The sequence below is a fragment of the Pongo abelii genome, chromosome Y (assembly GCF_028885655.2).
Source record: "Pongo abelii isolate AG06213 chromosome Y, NHGRI_mPonAbe1-v2.0_pri, whole genome shotgun sequence".
In the NCBI taxonomy this organism is placed as follows: Eukaryota; Metazoa; Chordata; class Mammalia; order Primates; family Hominidae; genus Pongo; species Pongo abelii.
In genome coordinates this window covers 49,760,476-49,779,343 of record NC_072009.2, presented here as the reverse complement: position 1 = coordinate 49,779,343, position 18,868 = coordinate 49,760,476, and the positions used below count along the sequence as shown (strand labels likewise).

The following is an 18,868-nucleotide window of genomic DNA, read 5'->3' as shown; positions in this document are numbered from 1 at the left end:
TATGAATGCTATGTCCTCTGCCGGGAAGGTCCTGAGGAGACGTCTGTGTTGTCACCTGGTCATAGCACCAGAAGTCTTGTAGCAACGGCCACTCCTGGACATGTCCAGAAGAGAAAGAGGCTTCATCTTCATGGTGGACGTGACCCCGGGTGTGCCAAAGTCGCGACCACTCGGGCGGGTCCTGAGATGAAGTAGGCTTAGTCTTCACCATGAAAGTTCCACCGGTGTCCCCAGGTACCCTGCAACCACGGCCTGTCTCTGGTGTGTCCTGAGGAGAAGGAAGCGCTGTCCGAGGCACTGTGAGGACCCCCTGCTCCTCAGAAAGTTCGTTTGGGGGCTCTGCGGGCTCAGTGCGTAGGCTCTGTCCACCCTCTGGTGGTAGCCCGGGAAAATCTCTGAAATTCGTGGTGGGTTAATCCAGGCGGTAATCTCAGGAAGGGAAAGTGAAATAGAGCCAACCTTCCCGTAACTGAATGGAGATAAAAAGAAGCAAAGAAGAGGGTCAATAGATAAAACTCAATTGATTTTTTGTATATCAGCAATAATGAATAGAAATCATTGGAATTTGAAATATTAAAACACCACTTAAAATACTACCCATAAAATTGAATCCATTAAGTACAAATGTAACTAAATATGCAAAATTCATTCAGTAAACCATGAGCAGTCTTTGAGAGAAATCAAAAGAAATATTAGTAAATGCAGAGAGGCCTGGCATGTTGGCAGATGCCTGTAATCCCAGCACTTTGGGAGGCTGCCACAGGCAGATCACTTGAGCCTAAGAGTTGGAGACCAGCCTGGGGAACAGGGTGAAATCCATCTCTACCAAAAATACAACGCCTGTAGTCCCAGCTACTTGAGTCATTGAAGCGGGAGAATCTCAGTGAGTTGAAATAGCAGCACTGCACTCCAACATGGGTGACACAACTCTTTTTCAATCAATCAATCAATCAATAAACAGATGTTTCTCGTTCTGGAGAAGTACATTTATGATTATGGCAGCCCTATCCCAATCAAATTCCAGGTAAATATATCAAAAAACTCTTCGTAGATGTAGAATAGATGAAATAAGACTGAAGAAAAACAAAGCTAAAGGACTTACACATCTGGATAGGAATACTTACACTAAAGCTAACGTAATAAAGAAGAATCTGGCATTCATAATTTAATAGACAAGCAGATAAGTGGAAGAGAATAAATAGCCCCAAAACCGTCCCAAGTCAACTGATTTTGTCAAAAACGCAAAGCATATTCTTTGGAAGAGATAAAGCTATTTCACAAGTGGCAAGAAAACTGCTGGAAACTATATGGAAACAAATGAACATAGACAAAAATTTTACAGTTAAAAAATTAGTCAAAAGTACCCATACATTGAATTTTTTCAACACAAAGTTGTAATTAGAAAATATCTTCATGGGTGTGGGTTTGGTAATGAGTTATTAGCAAGTCCATGAAAGAAAAAGAATGGATAATATGAACTTTATTGGAAGTTGAAATGTCTACTCTGTAAAACACTCTGTTACCATTGGGCATGGCAGTTCAAGCCTGTAATCTCAGCACTTTCGAAGGTCAAAGCGGACAGATCACCTGAGGACAGGAGTTCCAGATCAGCATCATATACATGGTGAAATCACGTCTGCACTAAAAATACAAAAATTTAACTGGGATTTCTGGTGTGCGCCGGTAATCCTAGCTGCTCAGGAGTATGAGCAAGGAGAATCCTTTGAACTTAGGAAGTGGGTATTGCAGTGAGGCTAGATCGGGTCATTGCACTACAGCCTTGGTGACAAAATGCGACGCCACTTAAAAAAAAAAATGCGGTAAAGAGAACCAAAAAGCTAGCCACAGATAGAAAAATTTAGCAAACTCATCTGAAAAGTGACTTGAATGTACAATATATGAGGAAACTCTAAAAGTCAAAAAGATAAGCAACCCAATTCCAAGGTAAAAACCTGAGTAGATACCTCACTAAGGAAGATACAGAGATGGAAAACAGGCAGGCAAACCAAACACTGCTTGCGGAAAGCCTGCTATTTCTGCTGAAGGCTGAGACTCCAAGTTATCCATGGGGAGCAGCAGTGGCTCCAAAGGCCGCTCCCACCTACCCCACTTCTGCCCTTCCTCCAGGGTCCAAGAGTCCCCAAGGAAAGGGGCATGCTCTCCCAGAAAGAGCCTGAAGTTGGATATTTTGTTTCTCCACTTTCCTGAAAGCTCTGGAGGCTGCTAAGTATCCTTAGGTTGGAAGTTTCATTTTCATCATAAGCACCTTGAAGCACTGACAAGCATTAGGAGAGTTGGTTTTTAATCTACACTTGTCTTCATAAAGAGATAAAACAATTGGCTCCAACTGCTTTTTAGTAAATTCTTTTAAAATGTTTGGTACAATATATTTTTATTTTGCTTTCCTGGAGACACAAAGCAGAGAAAAATTATTAAGTAAAAACCAAATAGGGAGTAATCATAAATTCATGGATTCTATTTAGTCCATCATTTAACCTGACTTTCTTTTTTATTACAGTTTAACTTCTAGGATACATGTGCAGATCAGGCAGATTTGTTACATTGGTGTACATGTGACACGGTGGTTTGCTGCACCCATCAACCCATCATCTAAGTTTTAAGTCCTGCATGCATTGGGTATTTGTCCTAATGATCTCCTTCCACTTACCCCCTACTCCCTGAGAGGCCCCATTGTGTCCTCATTGTTCCATTCCCATTTATGAGTGAGGACAGGTTGTGTTTGCTTTTCTGTTCCGGTGTTAGCTTGCTGAGAATGATTGTTTCCAGCTTCATTCATGTCCCTGAAAAGGACACGAACTTACTCATGACTGCACAGTATCCCATGGTATATATGTTCCACATTTTCTTTATCCAGTCCATAATTGATGGGCATTTGGGTTTGTTCCATATCTTTTTTGGGTCTGAATAGTGCTGCAATAAACATACGTGTGCATGTTTCCTTATGTAGAATGATTTAAAATCCTCTGGCAGTATACCACATAATGGGATTTCTGGGTCAAATGGTATTTCTGGTTATAGATCATTGAAGAATTACCACACTGTCTTCCCCAATGATTGAACTAATTTACACTCCCACCCAGCAGTATAGAGCATTCCTTTTTCTCTACATCTTCACCAGCATCTGTTGTTTCCTGACTTTTTAATGGTCACCATTCTGACTGGTGTGAGATGGTATCTCATTGTGCTTTTGATGTGCATTTCTCTAATGACCAGTGATGTTGAACTTTTTTTATACGTGTTTGTTGGCTGATTAAATGTCTTCTTTTCAGAATGGTTTCTTCATATCCTTTGCCCACTTTTTGATGGGTTTTTTTTTATTTTGTTGTATATTTTTAAAAATTTCTTATAGGTTTTGAATAGCAGACCTGTTTCAGATAGATAGGTTGAAAAAATGTTCTCACATTTTGTATGTCACCTGTTCACTCTGATGATATTTTCTTTTGCTGTGAAGAAGCTCTTTAGATTAATTACATCCCATTTGTCAATTTTGGATTGTGTTGCAATTTTTTTTTGGTCTTTTTGTCATGAAGGCTTTGCCCATGCCTATATCCTGAATGGTATTGTCTTGATTTTCTTCTAGGGTGTTTAGGGTTTTAGGTTTTATGTTTAAGTCTGTTAATTCATCTTGAGTTAATTATGTGGTGTGAGAAAGGGATCTAGTTTCAGGTTTCTGCATATGCTGAGCCAGTTTTCGCATATCAGGGAATTCTTCCCCAGTTGCTTGTTTTTGTCAGGCTTGTCAAAGATCAGATCATTGTAGATGTGTGAATTACTTTAAGCAGTATGGTCATTTTCATGATATTTATTCTTATCCGTGAACATGATATTTTTTTTTCCAAATTTTGTTGTCCTCTCTTATTTCTTTGGACAGTGGTTTGTAGTTCTCCATAAAGAAGTCCTTCATGTTCCTTGTAATTTTTATTCTTAGTTATTTTATTTTCTTTGGAGCAATTGTGAATATGAATTCATTCACGATTTGAGTCTCTGTTTGTCAATTATTCATTTATAGAAATGCTTGTGATTTTTGCACATTGATTTTGTAGCCTGAGATTGCTGAAGTTGCTTATAAGCTTAAGCAAACTCATACAAAAGACATGTCCCTTGTCTATTGTTAAGGAGTTTTAGAGGTGAGATAATGGAGTATTCTAAATATACAACTATGCCCTCTAAAAACAGGGTAAATTTGACTTATTTTATTTTTATCTGAATATCCTTTATTTGTTTCTCTTCCCAACTGCCCTGGGCAGAACTTTCAATCTGATGTTGAATAGGAGTGGTGAGAGAAGCCATCCTTGTCTTGTGCCTTGTGTTTTGTGTTTTCAAAGGAAATATTTCCAGCTTTTGCCCATTCAGTATAATATTGCCTATGGGTTTGTCACAAATAGTTCTCTTTAGTTTCTGATACATTCCATCAATACCTAGTATATTGAGTGTTTTTAGTAGGAAGGGATATTGAATTTTACAAAGGCCTTTTCTGCATCAATAGAGAAAATTATGTGGTTTTTGTCATTGGTTCTTTTTATGTGAGAAATTACTTTTAATTTGTGTATGTTGAAACCAGCCTTGCTGGTTGGAGCTGATCTGATTGTGATGGATAAGTTTTTTGATGTGTTGCTGGATTCAGTTTGCCAGTATTTTATTGTGAATATTCACATTGATGTTCATAGGGGATATTTGCCTTTATTTTTTTTTTTTTGTCTCTGACAGGTTTTGGTATTAAGATGATGCTGGCCTCATAAAATAAGTTCAAGAAGAGTCCCTCTTTTTATATTGTTTGGAATAGTTTCAGAAGGACATGGCACCAGCTTTTCTTTGTACTTCTGGTAGAAGTCGGCTGTGAATCTGTCTGCTCTGGACATTTTTTGGTTGGTAGGCTATTAAGTACTGCCTCAACTTTAGTATCTGTTGGTCTCTTCAGGGATTCTAATTTTTCCTGGTTTAGTCTTGTAGAATTGTGTGTGTCCAGGAGTTTATTTATTTCTTCTAGATTTTTTGCTTTATTTACATAGAGGTGTTTACAGTATTCTCTGATGGTAGTTTGCATTTATGCGGGATCAGTGGTTACATCCCCATTATCCTTTTTTACTATGTCTAATTTATTCTTCTCCTTTTTTTCTTTATTAGTCTGGTTAGCAGTGTATCTGTTTTGTTAATTTCTACAAAATACAACAAAAAATGCTCCTGGATTCACGAATTTTTTGAAGGATTTTCCTGTCTCTATCACCTTCAGTTATGTTCTGAACTCAGATATATCTTTTTTTGTCTCATCTTTTGGATTTGTTTGTTTTTGCTTCTTCAGCTCTTTTTCTCTCTTTCTTCTTTTTTTTTTTTTTTTTTTTTTTTGAGAAGGTGTCTTGCTCTGCCACACACACTGGAGTGGAGTCGTGCTACCTCAGCTCACTGTGGCTTTTATCTTTTGGGTTCAAGAAATTATCTCAACTCAGCTTACCGAGAATCCTAGATTACAGGTGTGTGCCCCCAAGCCGGGCTAATTTTTTTTTTTTTTTTTTTTGTATTTTCTGTGGACATGGAGTTTCACAACGTTGGTTGACTAAGCTGGTCTTGAACTCTTGAGCTCAGGTGACCTGCCTGGCACAACTTCCCAATGTGCTGAAATATCAGGCATGAACCACTATGTCTGTCCCTCTAGTTTTTTTCATTGTGATTTTAGGGTGTTGATTTTAGATCTTTCCCACTTTTGATGTGGGCATTTAGTGCTATAAATTTCTCTCTTAACGCTGTTTTAACTGTGTTCTAGAGATTGTAGTAGGTTGTGTCTTGTTCTCATTGATTTCAACAACTTCTTTCTTTCTTTCTTAATTTTGTTATTTACCCAGTGGTCAAGCAGGAGCAGGTTTTACAGTTCCCGTGTAATTGTGCAGTTTTGAAAAAGTTTCTTAATCTGAGTTCTAATTTTATTCCACTCTGGTGTGAGAGACAGTTTATTTTGATTTCCATTCTTTTGCATTTGCTGAGGAGTGTTTTACCTCCAATTATGTGGTCAATTTTACAATAAGTGCTATGTGGTGATGAGAAGAAGGTATATTCTGTTGATTTGGAGTGGGGACTTCTGTAGATGTCTGTTAGCTCTGCTTGGTCAAGGCTGAGTTCCCTTCCTGAGTATTCTTGTTAAAATTCTGTCTCATTTATCTGTGTAATATTGATAGTGGGGTGTTGAAGTCTCCTGTTAGAATTGTGCGTGAGTCTAAGTCTGTGTAAGTCCCTAAGAACTTGCTTTTTAATCTAACTGCTCCTGTATTAGGTTCATATATATTTAGGATCATTAGCTCTGCTTTTTGCATTGATTCCTTTACCATTATGCAATTCCCTTCTTTGTCTTTTATGATCTATGTTGGCTTGAAGTTTGTCTTAGGATAGACTACAATTTCAACCCCTGCATTTTTTTTTTTAACTTTCCATTTGCTTGGTAAATATTCTTCCATCCCTTTATTTTGAGCCTATGTGTGTCTTCACCCATGAGATGGTTCTCCTGAATATAGCACAACGAAGAGTCTTGATTCTTTATCCAATTTGCCAGTCTTGGTACTTTAATTGGCAAATTCATTTCATTTACATTTAAAGTTAATATTCTTATGTGTCAATTTGACCCTGGCATGGCAATTTTATCTGGTTGTTTTACACATTAGTTGATACACTTTCTTCATAGTTTTGTTGTTCTTTATATTTTGCTATTTTTTTCAATGGTGAGTACCAGTTTTCTTTTTTTTGTTTTTTGTTTTTTGAGACAGAGTCTCACTCTGTTGGCCAGGCTGGAGTGCAGTGGCATGCTCTCGGCTCAGTGCAAGCTCCACCTCCTGTGCTCCTAACATTCTGCCTCAGCCTCCTGAGTCTGAGTAGCTGGGACTACAGGCACCCACCAACATGGCCGGCAATTTTTTTTGTATTTTTAGTAGTGATGGGGTTTCACTGTGTTAGCCAGGATGGTCTCCATCTCCTGACCTCATGATCCGCCCACCTCTGCCTCCCAAAGTGCTGGGATTACAGGCGTGAGCCACTGCACCAGGTGAGTACCAGTATTTTCTTTCAGTATTTAGTGCTTTCTTCAGGAGCTCTTCGAAGGCAGACATGGTGGTGACAAAACCATATACATTTTGCTGTCTGTAACAATTTTATTTTTATTTTCTTATAAAGCTTAGTTTCACTCAATATAAAATTATAGGTTGAAATTGCTTTTTTTAAACGGTTGTTTTATATTGTACTCCACTCTCTTTTGGCTTGTAGGGTTTCTGCAGAGAGATCCTCTGTTAGTCTGATGGATTTATCTTTGCAGGTAACCTGACCTGTCTCTATGGCTGTCCTTAACATTTTTCTTTTGTTCAACCTTGGAGAATCTGAAAGTTATTTGTCTATTGATGTTCTTGAGGATTATGTTAGTGGTGTTATCCATGTTTCCTGAACTTGAATGTTGGCCTGTCTTGTTCCATTTGGGAAGTTCTCCTGGATAATGCCTTAAAGTGTGTTTTCAAACTTGGTTCCATTTTTACCCATCACTTTCAGGTACACCAATCAATTATAGGTTTGGTCTTTTGACATAGTCCCATATTTCTTGGAGCCTTTGTTTGTTGCTTTTCTTTCATTTTTCTCTAATCTTGTCTTCATGCTTTATTTCATTGGGTTGATCTTGAATCTCTGATACTGTTTTTTCCTCTTCATTGATTCAGCTATTAATAGTTGTTTTTGCTTCACAATGTTTCTTGCACTGTGTTTTTCAGCACTATGAGGTCACATATGTTCTTCTCTTAACTGGTTATTTTAGTTAGCAGCTCCTGTAACATTTTATCAAGGTTCTTACCTTCCTTGCATTGGTTTAGAACATACTCCTTTAGCTCAGAGAATTTTATTATTACTGATTTTCTGAAGCCTACTTCTGCCAACTCATCAACCTCATTCTCCATCCACTTTTGTGCCCTTGCTGGAGAGGAGTTGCAATCATTTGGAGGAGAAGAGTCATTCTAGTTTTTTGAATTTTCAGCTCTTTTGTGCCGGCTATTCCTCATTTTTCATGGATTTATCTACATATGGTCCTTGATCCTGAATGTCTTTGGATTGGGATTTTGTGTGAGTGTCCTTTTTGTTAATGTTGATGTTGATGTTACTGTTTCCTGTTGGTTAGTTTTTCTTCTAACAGTCAGGCCTCTCTTCTGCAGGTCTGCTGCAGTTTGCTGGTCTACTTTAGATGCTGTTTGCCTGGGTATCACCATATGAAGTTGCACAACAGCAATGATTGGAAGATTTGTCCCAGAGTGATACCTGGCTGGTACCAGCCACAGCTCTTCTGTATGAAGTGTCTGTTGACCCCTGCTGGAAGGGATCTCCTAGTCAGGAAGCACATTGGTCAGGGACACACTTGAAAAGCCAGCCTGTCCCTCAGCAGAGCTTGAGCACTGTCCTGGGAGATACACTGCTCTCTTCAGAGCAAGAAGGCAAGAATATTTAAGTCTGCTAAAGTTGCACTCACAGCCATCCCTTTTTCCACGTGTTCTGTCCCAGGGAGATGGGAGTTTTATATATAAGCCCCTGACTCAGACTGCTGCATTTCTTTCAGAGATGCCCTATCCAGTTAGGAGGAATCTAGAGAGCGAATGTGGCCACAGCTGCTTTGCACGCATCTGTCAGTTCCTTGCAGTCCAAACTTCCTGGCAGTTTTCTTAACATTCTGAGGGGAAATCCTTATGCTCAGGTCTCAGTAATGGTGGTCGACCCTCTCCCAACCAAGCTTGATCTTTCTAGGTTGACTTCAGGCTTCTATGTGGGTAGTGAGAACTTGAAGTCAGTGGATCTCAGCTTGCTGTTGTCCATGGGAGTGGGGCCTGCTCAGTGAGACCACTTAGCTCCCTGGCTTCAGCCGCTTTCCAGGGGGGTGAATGGTTCTGTGTCACTGGTGTTCCAGGTGCCACTGTGGTATAAAAATTATTTTGCAGCTAGCTCAGCATTTGTGAAAGCAGTCACCTAGTTGTGTGCTTGAAAACTCAGGTCTCTGGTTATGCAGGCACACTAGGGAATCTCCTGTTCTGTGCATTGTTAAAACCATTCAAAACTGCAGGTTATGGTCTTGATAGCACAGCCCCTGATGGCTTTCCTTTGTTAAGGGAGTAAGTTTTCAGCTTCTTGCACTTCCTGAGTTAGGTAACACTCACCGTACTTCTGCTTGCCTTTTGTGGCTGGAACTCAATATCTAACCACTTCCAGTGAGAGGAACCAGGTAACTTAGGTAGAAATGCAGAAATCACCTGTCTTTTGTGTTCATCTCACTTGGAGCTGCAGAACAGAGTTGTTACTTTTCAACCATATTGCCAGATGCCCACAAGCTTTTCCCCTTATTTATAGTGTGCACTGTTGAAATTACCAGAAGTTTCACTTGTAATGTCTCAAAGCAAAAGGGAAAAGAACAGTGAGAAATGATTTAATAAATTGATCTCTGTCTTTCAATGTCAATCAAAAGGAGTGCCATGTTGCAAAAGGTGAAGGAAAATGAAGAAACCAAAAACATGTGATTTCACATTTTGGTTCACTTTTGAAAAAGCAGATTTAAGAAGGTAAACCTCCAGGTTTCTAATCTGTATCAAGTATTAAGCATTGCAAAGTATGTACAGAAATTGAAATCAATTATTTCTTCAATTTTGACAGAAATAAATTTGTACTCTAGAAACTCCTGTTGTTGCTTTGATATCTGTGGGGATTCAGTCAAGATGTTGGGGAAAATTAGCAGATGCAAACTTTCTTGCAAGGCTAGGGGGTTGGCATAAGCTCCAGGAATTAACTTGGCTGAAAATGGCCTTTTCCCTTTCGTCAAGTAAGTTAGGGTAGAAACAAACGAATGTGGGTGTTTATCTAACTAGCATGCTTACTCATGTGGTCCCAAGTTTAATCTTTGACTTAGTACAGTGCTAAATTGCTTTCTAATTGGGAAGTCCACACTGTCAATTACCCTTTAGTGGTGTCAACTTGAGCCTTGGTCAATTAGTCTTTACTGAATTAATGTGAGTCTCACTAGCTGGTTGGGGCCACAGTCAAAGCTCTGCAGTGAGCAGATACCACACCACTGCACTCCAGCCTGGGCCACAGAGCAAGACTCTGTTTCAGAAAAATAAAAAGCTCCTACTCACTCTAGGAAAGAAGGGTCTTCCTTTGTTCCACATGGAACTATTTCAGGACCAGGTCTCAGGAAGCCTTTATTGTATGCGTTAAAAGAAATGTGACATAAAATTTACCAATCTAAATATTTGTACATGTACAAGTAAGTGGCATTAAGTATGTTTATGTTATTGTTCAACCATCACCGCCATTTCACATTCCCACCATCAATGCACAAGGGTACCATTTTCTGCAGAAACTCTCCAACTCTCCCTTTTTCAAAAAAAAAAAAAAAAAAAAGAAATTCTAGTGGGTATAAGGTGGTAATCCCTCTCCTGTCCCACTCATACCTGTTTAAATATCTGTAGCAGACCCACTGGCCATTTCCAGCTCCAGGTCACTTTTTCTATGCTGCCTATCCAGACACCCAGTGATCAGTGATGTCTCCTCAGGGTTTAGAAGGTCTTCTGCATTTTGCTCTATTATAATTCAGACCTCAGCATATGATATCCATGCATTGTTCCACGTAAATAAAGGGAAATTAACATTTTCTGAGCACCACCACATGCAGGTGACTTGCTCAAGTGAACTCAAAGTAACTCTGCCAGGTATGGTTCATCCCACATGTAGAGATAAAAGCCAGGATCAGGTGATTGAGTGACTCACTTTCAATCACACAGCTTCCAAGTAACTTCAGGTCCAGCCCCTGGCCAGGTCTCCCGTTGTCATTTAGAAAAGTTTGTGAGTCACTTGAACATATGTCCAGGCCACACCTAGTCTTCTTTCTATCAACCAAGGTGAGCTCCAGGGACAATGGGTGACAAGACACAGCCAGTCATCTTTCTTCCATTCAGAGGCACTGCAGGTACTTGAAACTCATCAGGAACAGTCTCTTATCCCAAAACCCTCTCATACATAGGATGTTTCGAGGGCAATGTGTTACACATGGGTCACAGAAGGCAAACTTTAGTGAGGGAATCAAAACCAGCACATGGAGAAGGAGCTGGTGATTCCAATTGTAAAGGAAGTGTGGTATGTTAAGAAGTTATTGCCCTGGAGGGTGAAAGAAACAAGAGGTTAGTATGACTAAATCAGATGGAGCAAGACGGAAAGTAGGGAATGGACCAGACACTTAGCATAAGGGCCAGTGGTTCCTTAGCAAGGTCGATGCAGATCTACCATGACATGATGTGGCCACTGCCCTCCTAGGAATGAACGATGAGAAATGAAGGCAAGTTTACAGGCTACATACATAAATAAATATTCACAACATCCTTATATGCAATATTCCCAAACCAGGGGCCCCCCAAATGCCCACACACAGAATAAGGGTGAACAGGCTGTGGCACATCCACACCATGGCATGTGGGTCAGCATGAAAAGGAATGGACTGTTGATGCAATCAGAACAGAGTGACTCTGAAAGTGGTTCCGCTGAATAAAAGAAGCCAGATCAGAACGACGCACAAAGACCCAAATACATACTGTATTTACATGTAATTCTATAAAATACCCGCGAAATTTTAGTGAAAGAAGCAGATCTGTGGTCCTAGATAGGCCAAGGAGAGATCGTTATCGCCGGGAGGAAGGTACGTTTTCATCACCTTCATCGCACTTCTGGCCTTACAGTGAATGAAATACTCAAATGGAGAAAATCATCGGTTCTTCTGTCTGCACATGTGCAGTTTACCATATGCCAATCACACTTCAACGAAGCTGTTTTTAAATAAGGAATCACTATCTGCAGCTTAGAATATGGATGGGCAGGAGGCCTGAGAAGGCAAGATTCTTTTCTTTTCCTAATCTATGAGGTTGTACAATGAGAATTAAGTTGGTCCTGAGCTCAGACACAGAACAGGCCTGAGGGAAAGCCTCACACAGTCCTTCCTTCTGCACAGAAGAGTGACCATCTAACACAGTACCAAGCTGTCCCTGAGGACCTTTATAGGTCAAAGTGACCTCCTGTCCTCATGTCTATTTTCTGGTATTTCCTCTTTCCTGCAGAAGCTTGCCTGCCCTCTGATGTAGAGCAAATAATGTTCAAGTTCTAATACGAACATTCTGGTTCCATCACAGTAGAGAAATGGGTTGCTTTCTCTCTTTTCAAGACAAAGAAAAGTGAAAAACCATGAGCACAATGTCCACAGTTGTGCAGTCAGGTTGCAAGTGGAGGAAGAGCATCGCCGTACCAAGGCAGCAGCAGGACAACTGAAGGTGAACATTTCTGCAGAGGAAACAAGGAAGCTTAGGGATTCCCAGAGGAAATCATCCTTCCCATGTGTAGACCCCTGGTTTGAAGCCCAGTTCCTATTGTCCCAATGTGAAATGAGCCTGTCACCATCCCCATTTCAGCCTTATTACTAATTGCACAGGCAAACATAAGTGTTCAACAGTTTTAAAAAATGCAAAAAAAGAAAAAAAAAAAAAAAACAGGACAAATATGATCAAACAGACAACTCACCTCGAGAGAAATGAGTCTTTAAGTTCCTTTTTCCTTCTGGCCCCATGACCTCTGATCAAGGAAAGTTCAGAATGAATGCTCCCTATAGTCTCAAAGAAGTATAAAATATTGCATCCATAGAAAGTAACAAAATTTAGGAAGTTAATATGAAAATTCAGAGACCAGGAAAGACAGCTTGAAATTCTCTTAAAATGTGTAACTCTCAAAATTGGAAGACAGAACTTAAAAAATATTTCAAAACCATAGACAATTAAAGAAAAACACATAAGAAATGTGGTTAGCTCTCTGGCAGATGAGTCCCTGAGTTGCAGTAGTGAAATAGCGTTTGACATGTAAAAACCGAGGGAGGCAGTTATGAAAGCCCTTGGAATGACAGCTCCATCCCAGGCCTAGAGAGCTGTTGGTTGGGTGGGAACAGGAAAAAGGAAGGCATCCAGCAGTGACTTTTCAGATGGGAGGTTAGAAATGAGGGAAGATGTTAAGGATGTGATAAAAGGAGACAATTTAATTTTAAATAGAAAGAGAAAAGAAAAGGCAACAGAAACTCTATGAAAATAGAAAGCTAAAGAAAAAATTTGTATATACCCATAGAATACCAAGACATATATGTGAATTGACAGTGCTAATATACTTCCTGCAAGAGGAAAGTCACAAGATTCTATTGTATTTGATCAACAAAATATATATCTAACTATTTATACTCTACAGTTACTTGCAACTTCAATGATAAGTAAGAAAGAAACTAAAATCAAGATATTCCTATCATTGGCTGAGGGTGGAGAAAAGGTGGGAGTCTAAGAAACTCAGTCTTCCTCTGTGGTACCTGGTTGTTAACGGGTTGTTCAGGGGACTAGGGTGAGGTGTACATGGTAGCAGCTCCTTCTGTGTAACTCTTGCCTCACCTCTGTATTTTTCAGTCATGTGCATATATTTTTATTTTCAAAATAAAATATATGAGAAATAATATGTGGTGTCAGAGACTCAAGGAAGAGTCTCTGTTCCAGCTGTACTGGTTCCAAGTCTAATTAAACACCACAGATTCCAGCAGAAAATCCTGTCTCTACCCACACTTCCACTCCCTGAAACAAGACCCAAGTAATCACCAGATGCAGCTCAAAAACTCAAGATCTGTCCAAAGCAGATCCACATGTAGGCATCACCAAGGGTATCAGTAGACACAACCACAGAGGTGTCTGCAGTGTGCATCATGAAGTCCAGCTCCTAAGTGTAGACCAACTTCACAGTCTGGAAGGAAATTTCCTTAGAGAATGCCAGTGCTAGTGGCATCAGCCACCACTCAGGTACAGCCATAGAGTGGTCCAGCATGTTACTGTAAGCAGCCAGAGGGCAGAGGAAAGGAGCAAGAAAGATGAGAGGGAGGGTGGCAACCTCATGTTTGGACCCCTACTGGTATATCTCACTACGTTGCAGTGGCCTGGGAGACACAAAGAACACCATATTTTGGTGGGAAGAGGCTCTCTCAGGTCAGAGCAGTAAGACTTGGAAAGAAACTGAAGCCAAGCTGAGGAATATGGTTTCCTGTTTCAATTTGGCCACCTGTGGCTGTGGGTCCCATGATATCACAAATGGCAATGCCTTTTCCATTTTCTCTGTGGCTGCAAAGACTTGGGTCAGGCTCTGATTGACCTGGCACTCTTGAGGCACTTAAAGCCTATTACTTGAAACTGTTAATATGTTAACACTTTATTTACAATGACTTCAATGAAGTATTGTTCTCCAGTGTTGAAAATGGGAAAATGATTAACAAGAGCTTGATAGTTATGCAAATAAATGATGGTTGATCCTAAAGAACAGTTAGGCAGCACTTGATAATAAAGATTTAGTATTTAATGAATGTGCACTGTGTCTCAATGGTACTCTTAGGCTTTTGATAACCACCCCCACTTAATCTCTGCGACAATCCCCATGGCAGGTCCTGGCACCATCCCTATTTTAGAAGTGAGAAGTCACATGAACCCGACCAGGGTCACAAACCTGGGCTGTGGAGGATCTAAATATAAGCAGGTAAAAGAGGTGCCATGATAATATCCTAATGGTATGTGGAAAGGAGGAGAAAAAGTGCAGATGGTTTGAAGGCCAGACAAGACATAGGCCAGCCTCAAATGTAGACCAGATCGACAGCTGGCCAGCCTGCACTTTTCTTATCTTAAAGGATCCTCCTCATCAAAGGAAGAGCACAGAGTGCAGGGAGTGTGCTCAAAGAAGCACTGATATGTAGCAGAAACATGATAAAAGAGAAACAAACAAAATGCTAAAAATAAACACACCAGAAGTACACTGGGTTTGTCTTTAGGTGACAAGCCTGCAAGTGTCTTTTCCTAAGTATGTTTTCTCCATTCTCCAAAATAGACATAAATTCAGGTGATGAGTCAGGCTGCAGGAGTAAGCGTAGGGTCAGAGGAAACTTCTCCTCAAACCTGGCCCCAGACCTTGGCTCCTAGCTGGTGGCTTCCCCTTCGCTGGGGTCTGTCCTTGTCCCAGAGACAGGGCTAGTCATCCCTACAGCCATTCCATGCCCTAGTCCCCAATAAAGAGTAGAGGGGAACTGAACAGGAGAAATGGTCTCATGGCCCATGGGATGAGAGTACCTGGCAGTCAGTGGCATTCAAATTGTGTTGTCTCCAGAAAAGTCCAAGCCCAAGTCATTGAGTGCTGTCTTTGGACTGTGGAGGCCCATTTTATTCATGTCCCTCTAAAAGAGAACAGATGGAAGAAGAAGTTTTGTGGGACTCTGAGGCCCAGCCTTCTTTCCAGAAGGTAAAACAGGCCTGCTGGCTGGAAAATGCTGTCACCACAGGGCGAAACCAATATTATTTGTTTATCTCTTGTCCTGTCTTTGGTCCAAAACAAAAACTGATAATTACTAACTGTGGAAAAGAGAGTTTCTGGGGTGCCAGTTGAGTTGGTCTACCCTGTGTAAGAAACCCATGGGGAGCCATGGGCAGCCTCTGAGGAGAAAAGTCTCCTTATTGCCCTCACGTATTTATGCCCCGAGTGCATAAATGCTCAACAGCATTCCACATGTTGCTCAGGGAGATAACACTCCCTTGAAGCAGTGGAGTACAACCAAACATCTTGGCTCCTTCTGAAACCAGCTCCCACCCATTTCAGTCCTGATAAGTTACAGATCTTAAGTAAGTTTGACACACACTTTTGCTTAAGGAAATGCACAGAAACTGCCAGTGCCAAACATCTTATTGAATGGCTCAGGATTTCTCCTTCACTGATTAATCCTTTTCCTCATCCCTTCCTCCCCCTCCCAGCTGCCCTGAGAACAAAAACTTGTAAACCAATAAATTGGGTGAAATCCAGGAGCAATGGGCCTTGAGCAAGCTTTCAATGTGCTGGTCTCCTGGACACACATTTTAAATGTTTATTGTGTCTCTTTCTAATTCCTTTTTCTCCTCCAGACTCAGGGTACCCACTGGGTGTTGGGCTGGTTTCCCAAACACAAACCTGTGACATTCCAAATCTTGGTGCTTGTATTGTCTCTCAAATCAACTCAATAAGCCCTCCTCTGGTGACACAAAAGCCTTTTCTCTAGCCAAAGAACTGACCCTACCATACAGTGACCTTGAAATGCAGACAGGCAGCCACAACACTACTTGGGCCTGTCCTGAGCCTCAGATACCTGGTTTCAATTCATTTACATTCAAGATAATCATTGATAGGTAAGTTCTTACTACTGTTATCTTGTTAGTTGTTTCTGATTGAGTCATACATCATTTTTTCCTTTCTTCCTCCCATGTCTGCTTTTAAATATTTAACATTTAATTATTTTCAGTAGTGATAAGCTTTGACTGCTTTGTTTTTATTGTTAGTGTTGCTGCTATAGCTTTTGATGGTCATCAAAGGCTCAGAGAAAACATCTTAGTTAATAATCAACTAGCTTAAGCTGAAAACATTTGTCACATAAAAACTCTAGACATTTACCCTCTCTTCCAATTACATTTTTGACATCACAATTTATATCTTTTAATGCTGTGTATTCCTTAAAAGCCTATTGTTGACAAGTCTTTTGCCGAATGATTTCAAGTTCCTCTATTTTTTTTTTGTTTATTTTCCCTTAGTGCTTTTAGAATTTTCTTTATTTCTCAGACTTTGAGAGCTTGATTCTTTTTTTTTGGCAACACTTTTATTTTTCCTTACACAATGATGTGTTGCTGAGGCCTAATGTTCTCACACAACCGTTGAAAACAAAAATTTGTTGTCATCTCTTTAAAGAATTGAGAATTTCATACAAAAACCCTTACATAAATTAAAAGGATGAATACATTTACAGGTGTAAATGCAAACTGCTTCCAACTCAAGGCAAGTGACAGCCCACGGTGTTCTGGCAGAAAACATCAGCTAAGAAAGGAAACTGGGTCCTATGACTTGGACTTTCCAACCCTGACAGACAGGCAGGATGGAAGCAACTGTTTCAGGAGCCCTTGCCAGCCTCTAGAGAAATCCCAGAACACTCAGTCCTGACACATTAATACCCTGCACAGATCAGAGACTACTGGCCACGCAGACTCACCAAGCCACAGACTTGTCTTCCACAAGCACGTTCTTACCTCAGCAGTCATGAAGTGACCAAGCCACATGCACTAAAGTTTGAACTCAAAGATATGTACACAGTATTAAACAAATACCAAGGGGAACAGTTGACTTGAATACAAGGTCAAAACCGGCAACAAGTTCTACAATCCAGTGCTGATACCAGATAAAAGCTTCAAGGACAATTTCTTTTCAAACACTTATTCCAGTTTCATGAGGCTAGCATGAGGTGTATGCATTTGCCAAGGGCAAATTTATACTTCTGTATTAACCCATGCAGCAAATTCTACACATCTGCTCAGTTCATTTAGAAGCATTTGTGGTGGACGATGGAGGGGCCTGAATCATCATACTCCTGCTTGCTAATACTCATCTGCTGGAAGGTGGACAGTGAGGCCAGGATGGAGCCGCCAATCCACACTGAGTACTTGCTCTCTAGGGGTGCAATGATCTTAATCTTCATGATGCTAGGAGCCAGGGCAGTGATCACCATCTGCACCTTGTCAGCAATGCCTGGGTACATGTTGGTGCCGCCGGATAGTACCGTGTTGGTGTACAGGTCTTTGCGGATGTCCACGTCACACTTCATGATGGAGTTGAAGGTGGTCTAGTGGTTGCCGCAAGATTCCATACCCAGGAAGGAAGGTTGTAACAGCACCTCTGGACACCAGAACCGCTCATTGCCAATGGTGATGATCTGGCCAGCGAGCAGTTTGTAGCTCTTCTCCAGAGAAGTGGAGGATGTGGCAGTGGCCATCTCCTGCTTGAAGTCCAGGTAGACCTAGCACAGCTTCTCCTTGATGTCGCACATGATTTCCCGCTCGGCTGCGATGGTGAAGCTGTAGCCTTGCTCTTTGAGGATCTTCATGAGTTACTCAGTCAAGTCCCAACCAGCCAGCTCCAGAAGTAGGATGGCATGGGGAAGGGAGTAGCTCTCCTAGATGGTCACCGTGTGGGTGACCCTGTCTCCGGTGTCCATGGCAATGCCAGTGCTGTGCCCAAAGGCATAGAGGCACAGCACATCCCTGATGGCCACGTACATGGCTGGGGTGTTGAAGGTCTCAAACATAATCTGAGTCATGTTCTCTCTGTTGGCCTTGGGGTTCAGGGGTTCCTTGGTCAGCAGCACTGGCTGCTCCTCTGGGGCCCCATGCAGCTCATTGTAGAAATGGTGCCAGATCTTTTCCATGTTGTCCCAATTGGTGATGATGCCATTTTCGATGGGGTACTCTAGGGTCAGGATGCTGTGCTTGCTGTGGGCTTCATTGCCCACATAGATGTCCTTCTGGCCCATGTCCACCATCACTCCCTGGTGCTGGGGGTGCCCCACAATGGAGGGAAACATGGCTCGGAGAGCGTCGTCCCCAGCAAAGCCAGCTTTGCACACACCAGAGCCATTATCAATGACCAGCATGGCTATATCTTTTTCTATTGCGATGGGCGGAGGAGTGGGATAGTAGAGTGGTAGAAGAACAAGGTGGGTGAGCTTGCAGTGGTGACTGAGAGTGAGTGCTTGATTCTTGTTTGTTGTGGGGTAGTTTTATGGTGTATTAATCTTTTTTGTAGTCTCTGATCTTTCTGAACCTATATATTTATATCTCTCAAATTTTTGAAAGTTGTTATTATTCATTTGAATATGCTGTATATACCTTCCATTTGCTGAACTCTTTCATGAATATTGCTAAATATTAGATTTGCTTATTCAAGAGAATTTTGTATATCTGGTAAA

The 18,868-nt window shown here is 41.0% G+C and overlaps 2 pseudogenes; both read right to left on the bottom strand.

The window, feature by feature from the left end:
• LOC129053300 (PTPN13 like Y-linked pseudogene) lies at positions 205 to 15,289 on the bottom strand (annotated as a pseudogene).
• LOC129053206 (actin, cytoplasmic 2-like) lies at positions 17,345 to 18,571 on the bottom strand (annotated as a pseudogene).
• Between the last annotated feature and the right edge of the window lie 297 nt (positions 18,572 to 18,868).